This window comes from Mesocricetus auratus, unplaced genomic scaffold (genome assembly GCF_017639785.1).
Source record: "Mesocricetus auratus isolate SY011 unplaced genomic scaffold, BCM_Maur_2.0 Super-Scaffold_100003, whole genome shotgun sequence".
Lineage (NCBI taxonomy): Eukaryota > Metazoa > Chordata > Mammalia > Rodentia > Cricetidae > Mesocricetus > Mesocricetus auratus.
The window spans coordinates 38,883,857-38,896,869 of record NW_024429188.1 but is presented as its reverse complement, the minus strand read 5'-3'; positions in this window follow the sequence as shown (position 1 = coordinate 38,896,869).

The following is a 13,013-nucleotide window of genomic DNA, read 5'->3' as shown; positions in this document are numbered from 1 at the left end:
CGTTAGTAATCTTCGAATACCTTGATTGGGCAATTAGATGTTCTTTGACCATACTCAGAGTTAACATTACTAGAAAAATAGGCTCTAGGAACTCCCTTGTGACTCAGAGACATTGTAGACTAAAGTCTAGTGTGCTAGAAGTTTTCTTTACTTGTAGCTGGGCACAAGATCATTTATAAGGAAGATGTCACCTGGATTTAATGAGCCAGGGCTATTGTCTATCTTTTAAACAACTTGGTTCAAACAAAACTGTGAAGCTAGGGGCACCAAGCCTCATTGCTTTTTATTAGTATGCAAGATCAGAGACCTTGTTGGTGTACTGTCACTTGCCAAGGAATTGATGTAAGAAGGGATGAGTGTAATGGTCAATGCTTGACACTGCAGAGGTCACAGTCTAGTTAGGGGGAAGAAGGAGAAGGAAGAATAGGAGGAGAACAAGGAAGAGGAAGGCCAGAGATAAAGTTCTATGGTAGAGGACTTGTTCCTCAAGTAAGTATAGTTTAAGAAAAAGGGAACTAATTAAGCTTACATGAGGACCCAGCTCAATTTCCAGGACTATAAGAAAAAAGAGAGAAAGAAATGGCTTATGTTTTCATAAATAATAGACAAAACAGGACTTGATGAATTTTATTAACTGGTTTTTTCTTTATTGTAAAGTATATCATATATTGTAAATTTTTGTACATAAGAAATTTAAATAGTAAAATTATTTCTATTTACTATAATGCTATCATAATGCATTGAGATCCATTTCCTTCTCCCCAACCTGTAACAAAAATCCTGGAATTTTTATGTGTGCTTTGCCGGTTAAAGTTTTTATCATATATAGACTAATCACTAAACAATGTTATGATTGTTTTCGTGTAATTTTACTGCACTGTGATTTGTTTTGTAGGATTAAAAAAATTGAGACCATTTTTGGCTGGTGGAGGAGGGAGAGGAGGGAAAGAAGAAGGGAAAGGAGAGTGAGAGAGGGGGAGGGAAGGAATGAAAGAAGGAGGGGGATTATGTTTTTCCCTGTTGTTTCAGCCATTATTAATGGGGATTTCATTATTTGCATCTGAATACAACTTGATTGACAGTGTCCTTTTGTTATGTTGGTTAGGTTGCTGAGACAAGATCTCCCTAGCTATGTAGCCCCATGGCAGTCCTAGAACTAGCTCTGTAGACCATCCTGGCTTTGAACTCCTAGAACCCCACCTACCTCTCCCTCTAGAGTACTGAGATTAAAGATGTGTGTCACCATCCTTGGCCTGACACAGTATGTTTCAGGCAGAAAATCATCTTGATTGTGTGAAGAGTTGAACAAAACATTGACTTTTTTCCTTCTGACTATAATTATCAGTTTCAAATACACCAGTAACACAGGTAAAGTGAAACTACTTCTTCACCAGTTGCTGTTCACCCATGCTTTTGTCTGCACTGACTTGAGCAAAAACAGATTGCTTTGGAAAACTTTTGAGTTTGTCCAATTGGAACCCTGTTTCTGTGTATAACATCCAAGGCACTTTTAGGGCAGGTTCTGGCTCTGCTAGTCAGAGTTGAGACCCAAGCATTTGAATTTTCTACCAAGTTCTACAATGATCTCTGTGCTGCTCTGTTGAATTCACAATTTTTAAAGAAAATGTAGCCCTCAGTTTGTTGGAAATAGCTTTTCAAAAGAGAAAGAGTAAGCTTTTATTTCTTCCCAGAAAATGGCTTCTAGAGTATGCCTGATCTTTCCCCCTTTCTTTTGCTTTTGATTCATTGGAGATAATAGGTAATCATGAACTTAAACATGGCAACCTTGGAAAGAAAACCTTACTGGCAGAGCAATATTTCCTTTCTCACAGGTTTTGATTCTGTTTAATCATGAAAAATCAGTAATTTATTTTGGTGTTGGTAGTCTTGATACTGACTGAAGAATAAATTTATCTTAAAGTAATAAAGCCAAAGGATCCTGTAATTCAGAAGAAGCATGGCAGAACTTTTTTTCTTTAAAAGAAGAAAGCTTTCCTGTGATGGGCTGATGTTTCCATTATACTACTGATTTACATCAAGGCTTTGCGGACAACTCAGCATTTTCAGTCTGTTCTTTGGACTAAGAGGAAATGTCAGGTAGTTGGTTTAGATTATTCTCTGCAAGGCATAGGAGATGACTTTTATTTTGCCAGAAAAGAGTTCCAAATTAGTACTACCCTGAAACTTTTGAGGACTGCCACTTTCATTTGGAATCCACAAATGAAACCATGTAGTACAACATTTGAAACCTTTAATGAAAAAGCTAAAAATTCATTTCATTTGCTGTATATGGTATTTAGCTGAAGTGTTAATTAGTTTAAAATTGCAAAACTGTCCTCAAATAGATTTATCTATGCTCTGAAATTTAATATTCAGGAACCTTCAAGACATGTTATTTTTTTGAATTAGATTATTAGAAAGTTCATTAAACCTGAGTCTTCTGATAACAGGAAATTTTGAGTGTGATGCAATAAAGTATATACTCAGCAAAATAGCACCATTTTAGGTATTATTAATGTTGTGTTGCTGTAAATATAGTAATATATAATTATTGAGACTCTCTAATATACATAATATATAAAAATTGCTTTTCTACTCAAATTAAATAATCTCTGGAGTAAAGATGTAACTCAGTGGTAGAATACTTGTCTGATATCCTGACAGGTCAGTGGCTTGTTACTCAGCACTGCAAACAAAACAAAACAAATCAAAAGTGGCCTTCTATATTTTAAATGTATTCTCATTGTAGATGAAAATATGCATTTCTTTAAATTATACTCGTGTCATTACTTTTAGTAGGGAAATGAATTTTTATCTGATGAAAGAATGATTTTTAACTAATTGTTAGCCAAAATATTTCTAAATCTTGAGTTTTGGGGGGTCTTACTAATAGTTGTATTTTAAATATTTAGAATAAACTATCAGAATGAACATTTTAGGGGGAAAGAGTAAGGAATATGCAAAATACTGAGATCAAAACATAAATTATTCCACATTACTATCTAGAATTAATTTGTGTTCACATTTTACCATATTATCTTCTAGTACAATAATGTGATACAGATTATATTTACAAACTTGTATAATGCTCCAAATAATCAAAAAGAGATTATATCCATGAGTATATTCATATGCACAAAGTTTAAAAATGAAGTTTTAATATTGTTTTATTCACTGCTCTAATGCTATCAAGAGACATCTTGACCAAGGCAACTTATAAAATAAGGCATCTAATTGAAGGCTCACTTACAGTTTCAGGTAGTTAGTCCATGATCATCCTGGTGGAAAGCATGGCAGCAGGCAGGTAGGTATGGTAGTGAATCAGTAGCTGAGAATTCATCTATGATGGGTAAGTTACAATCAAAACAAAGCTAGGGTACAGTTGGCTAAGACTTTTGAAAACTCAAAGCTCACTCCAAGGACATACCTTTTCCAATAAGGTTACAAGTGCTAATCCTTCCTAAACAGTCTACCCAACTCAGAACCAAATATCAAATATGTGAGCCTGTGGGGGACAAATTTCGTTCATTATTTATTTAGGCTACTGTGTCAACGTACCATAAGAATATGTGGCATTAACATTAAAAAAATAATTTTGTTCTTTGTTAGTCATGGGGCCTTGTGCAGATTTCCATTTCTCTTTATTAGGATTGTGGCATTAGCTATATCAATAACACTATAGGGAAAGCCTCATGAGGTGGACACCATGTTTTTATTTGTTTATGTGTGTGCTTATTTTGTGTTTGGTTGCTTGTTTGGCTTGATTTTTAAGAGAAAGAAGAATGAGAATTTGTGTGGGTGTGAAATCTGAGAAGAGCTGCAGAAGAAGAAAGAATATGATCAAAGTGTGAAAAATTTCAAACATTAAAAAGTTAATTTCCTATAATTCTATGTCATTAATCATGAAAAGTTAATTTTCTGTAATTTGAAAGCTATGAGTTCATGAAAAAATGTTAACTGGGCTGATTTCTTTTGAGTCTTTTCTCCTTACCATCTTTTTGTTTTCACATGGTTTTATCTCAATTTATATCTGTTGAGATTTCTTTTTTATGTGAAGGCAACAGGTATGTTCAAAAAGTTCATGCTCATTATGTCAGCTCAACTTAACTACTTTTGAAAATATTCTGTCTGAAAATATAATCACATTCTGTGTTACAGAAGAGTATATACTCCATATGTGAATTTGGAGGAAAATACAATTACAAAAAAATCTAGAAGTAGTGTCATTATTTTATTTCTATATCTCTAAAGAATGTATTTTAACTTATTTGGTAATTAATTGATTGATGTTATGTGTTTTCTTAAATCTATACATAACCTTCAATTATAATCTTTTCTTTTCCTTTCCACATTTTCTGCTTCCATTCAAATTTTTCTTTATTCATGGCACATGTATTCCATTGTGTTCATGTCCTTACTTGCCCCTCTTCCTTTAAGACTTGTATCCCTCTCAGGGATCTTTTGCTGTGTTCACTGCCTAGACATACATTTGGTTTTTTTTTTTTTTAGAGACAGGGTTTCTCAGTATTGTTTTAGGAGCCTGTCCTGGAACTCACTAGGTAGACCAGGCTGGCTTGGAACTCACAGTGATGCACCTGCCTCTCCCTCCGGAGTGCTGGGATTAAAGGCGTGTGTTACCAACGCCCAGTCATTTGTGATATTTTCAAAGAAATTCAGGTACGTGATAAGAGTAGACTCATGTAAAGACAGAAAGTAAGGGCAAGAGGTCAGTATAATTCTTTTATAGCATTCTGATCTTTTAGAAAAATCATTAGGTCTGTGAGGCTTAACTAAGTCTTAAAGTACATTAACTTATTCATAGGGACAATTATAAATAAATTAACTCTCACAAGGCTCCATCTTTTAAAAGTTTAAATGTCTTACCACCTTTCAATTAATTTAAACTGGAAACAAAAGTTCTAATACATGAACTTTTGGGGATAACTCATTTAAACCATAGTTATGTCTCATTAAAGTTTATAAAAATTGTGATTAACAATGAATCCTGATAATTTGATACTGCTTGTTTTGAAATTACAGTTAATACATACATGTCCATAAACTCATAAATTATTTAATTATAGCACCTTCTACATGTCTCAAAAGCAATAGCATTTTATGTCTACCCTTTGTGGAAGAAACATCCTTTTTCTTAAATTGGTAGTCTCCATGCAGAATTGCTCCAAAATGTAATGTAAGGCAAAGTATGACTCCTCAGTTTTCCAAAATGAAGAAGTTCATGTATGTAGTGATACTTGCCAACTGAAAACCATAGATTCAAAATAAAATCAACTCATTGATATGCTTCCCATTCAGAGACTGAATCTCTAACTCCTGTAGTTAACTATGGGCTACATGTCAACCACTGTGAACCCCTGTATATGACTTTGAGCTACATGTCAATTGCTGTGAGAAGTACATTGTAATGAAGGTGATGCTGTGCTATTTCCAGTCTTTGTGGATTTGAGCTTCATCTTGGGGCTTGAAAAGCAGTCATCTGAAAGTTTACAACTTTACTAAGTCATACACAATATCTGTTAAATTTACTGATTCTGAAATCTGCACTGCAAAAATCAAGTCACCAATACGTATGATTCTTTATCAAGACTGTATATCACAGCATCATTAGTTTGGAGTAACTTAAATGATTTGATTAGTATAATCACTTCTATTATATTCACACTGAAGAACATAAGGGTCTATTAAAACTAAAAGATTAAATCAGTGTTTGTTGATCTGAAGGTATGTCAAAAATAATATACAATTTTTCCTAAAACCAAAAAATCAGAATCAAAACATCCATAAAAGTAGCATTGTACAGACTAATTATGTATTTAGTATGTGTGTGTTTGTTTGCGTCTGTGTGTGTGTGTGTGTGTGCGTAAAACAACAATTATTTTTTGAAAGAGGCCATGAATTTGAAAGAGATTGGAGAGGAGTATAGGGGATGGTTTGCAGGGAGGAAAGAGAAGGGACAAATAATGAAATTATATAATAGTTTCAAATAATAAAATAGTTTGGAATTTCTTATAAAACATGAAGTGGAATTTCATATGAATCCAGTGATTGTCATTTTAGATAACTATCCAATGGAAATAAACTATTTAATAACCTTAATCCACAGAGGCCAGAAATTATTTGGAAAATAAATATTTGCTAATTATAGTGTAAAATAAAAAATGCAACAATTTGAATAAAGGTTCAGAAAGTTATGGTGGAAAAAGGACCCACTCTCACAGTTATCTATGGAACATTTTTATTAGATATTTTAATATATCAAGATTAAAATAATAGAAATCATTTTGGAAGATCACAAAAAGTACCATGGAGAAACTAAAGCTAAGGGAATGGAAATGATAATAAAATAACCTTATGTGAAGAGCATTGCTATCCACCTAGACTGAGTTAATATATACACAAACATACACATGTGGTGAAACTGTGCACAATGAAAACACACATATCATTTTGTACTCTCAAATATGAGGACAATATAAAAAGCATCAATGGTTGTAGCAAAGGCATTACCTTGATTGTGGTTATGCATTATACTACAAAATACCCTATCAATATAATCAAGTAGAAAATAAACAAGAGAGTGAAATTGTGTAAGTAAAAGAGATATGTGAGCATTATTTCCTACAGCCATAAGTATTTCTACAATTTAAATAGAATATCTTAATTTTCAATGAAGTACTTTATGTAAACTGTAATAAAAGCTACAATGAAAGTTATAATGAAAATGTTCTTTTATCTATGATATCGGTACTTCTTTCTGTGACAAAGCCAGATGGAAACAAGGTATTAAAACTCAATACATAAATCACTGGATATGCCTCATGATTTTCAATGAAGGACTTTGCAAAAGTCTGATGTTGTCTCTATTGAATAAACTTTTTCCTATTTTAATTTATACTTAAATATACATGGTCTCCAATGCTAGGTACAAACTGACATTTTAAAAAACTAACTTACATCTTAAGGTTAATATGCCTACAATACTGACTGAGCAAAACTGAATAGGGAAGTTAAAATGTTTCTTAGCTAATGTATGTGTATGAAACATATATGGAACACACACACATATGGATAAGTCTTAAACCTAGCATATGTGAGATGAGTGAAATTGCTTATCTTATTAACTGCCAAATTCATGTAGGGATGCCTGAGTTAGATGTGTTGATAACTTTTCTGTGGAAAGCACTTAAACTCCCAATAAAATAGTAAGTTACAATTGATTTTAAAATAGTTGAGGAATTGAAAACTGTTTGAGAATAAATGCCACTATTATTGTAAAATAACAAATATTGTACAATTATGGAAAGCTTCACTTGGATAAGAAAAAATTATTTTAAAAATCTGCATAATAGCCTAAGACCATATCACCCTGACAATGCCCGATCTTTTCTGATCTTGGAAAAATCCGTATAATAATAGTAAGTTCAACCCAGGAGTCTGTGAGCTCTGCAATCATCAGTATCAGGCATGCATGTCTTCCTGGGCAACTTGACTTAAATCCAATTAGAAGGACTTAATTATACACATAACATTCATGCCACTATTATACCAATGGAAATATCTTTCCACACTTCTCACTAATGTAGTTCACAGGGGAGTTAGACTGTTGATGCCTTTTTGTTTTCCTCCAACAGTCTACATAGAACCTTCATGTAGTGAGAAAGCTGCCTATCTGGAAGGATGTTTACTTGTCAGCAACAATTTTATTTTTCTGTGTCCTGTGGCAAAAGTATGTGGTATTTTCAGAAACTGGATCTTATCATTGAGTTCTGGTGGGTAACTAAGAACAGAAGCAATAGTTTCTATTGTTTGGGGAGTCTCCTTGACACCTCTGACCAACCACTCAAGGGGAGTAATCCCACATCTCGAAGTAGACTTTTATTAAACAACCTATGGCTTTGGAGAGGAGAATTATCCCCTGTGTAGGTTAACTCTTCTACTTACACACATACGTACATTCATTTATATATATATATATATATATATATATATATATATATATATATACAACTGCATCCCTCTGTCTCTGTCTCTGTCTCCTTCTTTGTATATGACTGTCTGTGTATCTCTCAGGTTTCCATATATATTTTTAAATACTCTTAGTATTATTCCTCTTCCTACTGCTTCCTCTGCCCTATCCTCCTATCCCTCTCCACACCTAAAAATTCCACCTCATTATTCTCACTTTTCCCTTTACATCATCTGTATTCTACTATTTCTCACTCTTTAAGATAGTTTTTCCTCCTTCCCTTTCAGCTGTTCCTTTTTAGTTTCCTATATCCTACTAGTACTCCAGTTAAATACCACAAATGTAAATATTTGACACTAAGATTTTCATATCCATGAAAATGTGCAATATTTGTCTTTCTGGGTATGTGCCACCTCATTCAGTATAATGTTTGTCTGTTCCATCTATTTACCTGAAATTTTAATTTATCTTTTTAGCTGATAAAATTTCATTGTATGCATAGTACCACATTTTCCCTATTAATTCATCAGCTTACAAACATGTAAGCTGTTTCCATGTTTATTATAGTTTGTATTTTTGTTGCTATGATTATTTTTTTCTGACCAGAGGCACCATGAGAAGAAATGGTTTATTTTAACTTGCAATCTATGGTCAAAATCCATCATTGACAGAATTCAAGGCAAGTGTTTAACTCTGAAAAAAAAACAGAAATTGTTGAGGAATACTGAATGCTATGCTTGTTCACTGACTTGTTGTCTGTTACTTTTACTATAGAAACCAAGCCAACCTCTCTAGGTATGGTGCCACATGCAATCAACAGGTTTCTTCCACATCAGTTATCAATTAGGGCAATCTCTCAACATGCTGCAAACCAATGTGATGAAGATATTTCTTCAGCTGAAGATCTCTCTTCCTAAGTGACTCTAGGTTATATCAAGTTTACAGTAAATCCCAAACAAGAAAGTGCCCTAGTTTTTGTGAACTAAGTAGCTGTGAACATAAATGAGCATGTGTCTAAATAGTCAAAAATAGAGTCCTTTGGGTGCATGCCCAGAAGGTGGTATATCTAGGTCATAAGGAATCTCTGCTTCTACATTGTGAGGAATTGCCACAGTCATTTCCATAGTGACTGTATCACTTTTCACTCCCACAAAGACAGCATTAGCAGTCCCAGTTCCCTCATGCTCAGTAGCATTTGTTGCCTTTAATTAGTCTTAGTCATTCTGAATAGTATTATTCTGCTAAATGGACATAATCCCAATTTGCCCTTTATGCCCATAGATTAACTCTCAGACTTTCTGAGAGAAGTTTCATTGTTCAGTGGAGGTTGGTTAACATACTAACACACAGCATATCAAAATGCAGGAAGAATGTATCTTTGGTGGGCTCATCTACAAATGGGGCGATTCTATTTTCCTCCTCTATCAATGCTCAGAGTCTACCATGGAAGTAGGAATAAAATGACTGTTAAAGCCAAAGGTTAGGGAGAACCATAGCAAGAGTATCTTTTGGATATTACAGGTCCTTTGCACTCACGAACTGACAGTTTCTGTGACTGCCTGCATAAGACATGCATAAGATCAAGGCAATCAACATTCTAGCATGGAGGAATGAGAGACTCATGAATACCTATTGCTAATTGAGGAGCTATGGTTGCTTTATGGTTTTTGGGGGAGGATGGAGGGAGGCTCCAATTTATTTAAGGGTATGGTCCTGGTAGGTACCATATCCAGTGCATGTCTCTGCACAGATAAGTGTTTATATGGCACAAGTTGGACTTGCTGAAGTGTCTTTTTTTATTTTATTTTCCAGTTTAAATTTAGATAAGAAACAAGGTTGCTTCACAAGTCAGTTCCAGGTCCCTCTCCCTTTCCCTCCCCTCCTCCTGTGCCCTCCCCCAACCCCCCCCCCCGTTATCCCCTCATTCCCCCAGGGAGGGTGAGGCCCTCCATGGGGGTGCCCATAGTCTGTCATTTCATATAGGGCAGGGCCTAGACCCTTCCCCAAGAGTTCAGGGTGAGAGTGCACCTCACATTGTTCTATGGGAGTCCAAAGTCCGTGTGTATACTTGGGATGGGTACTGATCTGCTGCCCAAGGCTCAATAGATTCCCTAGGCCTCCTCACTGACACCCAGATTCAGGGGGTCTTGATCAGTCCCATGCTGGATTCCCAGGCTGATGCCTGGGATTCAAGAGTTAACCTTTGTCTGGTCAGCTGTTTCTGGGGGTTAAACCAGCCCAGTCTTAATCCCTTTGATCATCAGTCCTCCCTCTCTGTTACTGGCTTTCTTGAGTTCAGCTCAGTACTTAACCAAGGGAGTCTGCCTCTTCTTCGATTAGCCACTAAATGAAGGTTCTGTTTCCCAGACTCTCTGGCCATAGGATTGTAGGCTGGCACTCCCCAGATCTATGTCTAAAATCCATATATGAGAGAGTACATGCCTTGTTTCTCTTTTTGTGACTGGGTTACCTCACTCAGGATGGTTTCTTCTAGTGTCATCCATTTGCCTGCGAATCTCATGATTTCATTACTTTTTTTCTGCTGAATAGTACTCCATTGTGTAGATGTACCACATTTTCTCTATCCACTCTTCAGTTGAGAGACATCTAGGTTGCTTCCAAGTTCTGGCTATTACAAATAAAGCTGCTATGAACATAGTGTCTTTTTAAAATTGAACAGGAAGTTGAAAATGGATGGGGAGATAGGGGGTGGATATAGTAGGAGTTGTGGCAGGAGTAAGGGGCATATATGTTCAAAATATGTTGTATGAAATACTCATAAATTAGTAAACATTTTTAAATTCTCAAAGTAATTCTTGTGTGATTTAGCTCCATTAAGTCTAAGTAAGATCAACAAATCATTTAAACTTTATCTAAATGTTGATAGGTATGTTCAGGAGTTCTAAATGTTTCTGAGTCATTTACTGTGACTTAATGTTTTTCTTAGTGAAATTTGTTGCTTAACAAAATTCTATCTTTGTAAACGTTTCTTTCAAAGCAAAGCCTTAAAGAAAGAGTGGAAATAAGAAATATTTGAATTAGGCAGTGGTGACACATACCTTTAATCCCAGCACCTGGGAGGAAGAAGCAGGCAGATCTCTGTGAGTTCAAGGCCAGTCTGGGTTACAGAGTGAATTCCAGCACAGCATCAGCTGTAACACAAAGAAAGCCTGTTTCAAAAAATAATCAAGTAGACAAATAAAAACACCAAAACAACCCCCTCAATAGCATCAAGAAGAAAGAAAATGAAAGGAAGGAAGAAATAAATGAATGAGTGAATGAATGAATAAATAAATAAATATTTGGCCTTGACGCCAAGAAATGAGGAAATAAAGTGGAAAGGGCGAGAGAAATATTCAATATTTGAGTAATAATGACCACTGTTGTGAACAATCTGGAATTAATATTATAGACTTTCCCATAAAGTACAGAATATTTTGTCCTTAGAAAAAGAAAGCAAGGATTATTTTTCTTGCTTGCTCTTTAGATCATAGGTGATGAGATTTAGCCACTAAGTTTTTAATTTCTCTGAGGTAGCAGTTTGAGCATGCCTACCTGAAACAAAACAAAATAACCTATGGACAAGAGCAAAATCATTTGTATTGATAAAGTTGGGAACTCCTGATATGAGATATTTCAAAGCTGTTGCTAAAATCAATTAAGCATGGTGTGATTCAGGATACCAACAACTTTATTTTTCAGCTCTTAAACTTCAGTTTGGTTTGTTCATTTCCTAAAAATTTTAATGAATAATATCTAATATAATCTGTGCAATATCCCAACACTAGCATTCCAAACAAATGATATTGCAAATAGACTGAGTACCCCCGTGGCCTGCCCAATGTCTTTTTACCACTGTGAGAAGCTTTTGTTTTTTTGTCATGTTTGTTTTGTAACAAGGCTATTTTTTAAAAAGACATTCGAAGGTACAATAAAATATGAAATTGGGCCTAACATGAAGGAAATGCAAATTAAAGTACAAAAAGGCATCATTATTCACTCACTAGATTGACTAAATTTAAAAGAATTGGTAGTATCAAGTATTAGCTAAGATTAAGCATTCATACTTTACTGATTAGAGGTTAAATTGGTATGACCAGTTGTCAGTAATTCATGGATGTTTCTAACAAAACAATAGCACAAGCACTCTATTATTCATTTCTATATAATTTTCTGAAAGTAGAAATCATGCAAGCCATTTGAATACGGGAATATTAGGTTTCAAAAAGTTATAACTCACAGTTAACTACTAATAGATAAGGGAAAACATTCTAAAATACAGTAAAAGCAGCTTCTGTAAAAACCATCCAGCCTCAGGGGTAAGAGTAAAATGAAATCACCTAGAGGTTCTTAGAGCACCTGATCCTATAAGGTTGTGATTCATAATTCTGAAGAGAGAATGTGGCTACTTTAGGAATAAGTCTATCTGCTGTTTGAGTGAAAATGGAAACTTATTGAACGTTTCAGGCATTTCAGGGGGTACCTAATATTGATTGCTATGTGAATATTTCTGAAATATAGCTTATCCTGTGATGATAGTGCAGGGAGACAGATAGAGAGAGAGAGAGAGAGAGAGAGAGAGAGAGACAGAGAGAGAGAGAGAGAGAGACAGAGAGAGAGAGAGAGAGACAGAGAGAGAGAGATATGACTGACTTAGTGGCAGAATCTCTTTATTTCTAGGGCCCCCTGTCTTTCTTCAGTACACTCTAGTATCAGACATTAAATTAAAACAAACTGATACAAAATAATCATAGTAGAGAGAGTATATTTTCTAACTTACAATTGAGAGAAAGAAGATAGTTTCCTCGCTAAGAGGCACTAAATTAAAAGCTTACCAACTATTCAATTCAATGTATAGATCCACACTAAAGGAAAATAAATCTTATTTTCTGTTAAATACTTGTATATGAATGTATGTTTCAACTTTATTTATAATTGTAAAATTAGAGTAATATTCCAATGACCAATGGATGGTAAAAAGAATAAGATTTTAAAAAGAAACATCGATACATTACTTATTTAGTAA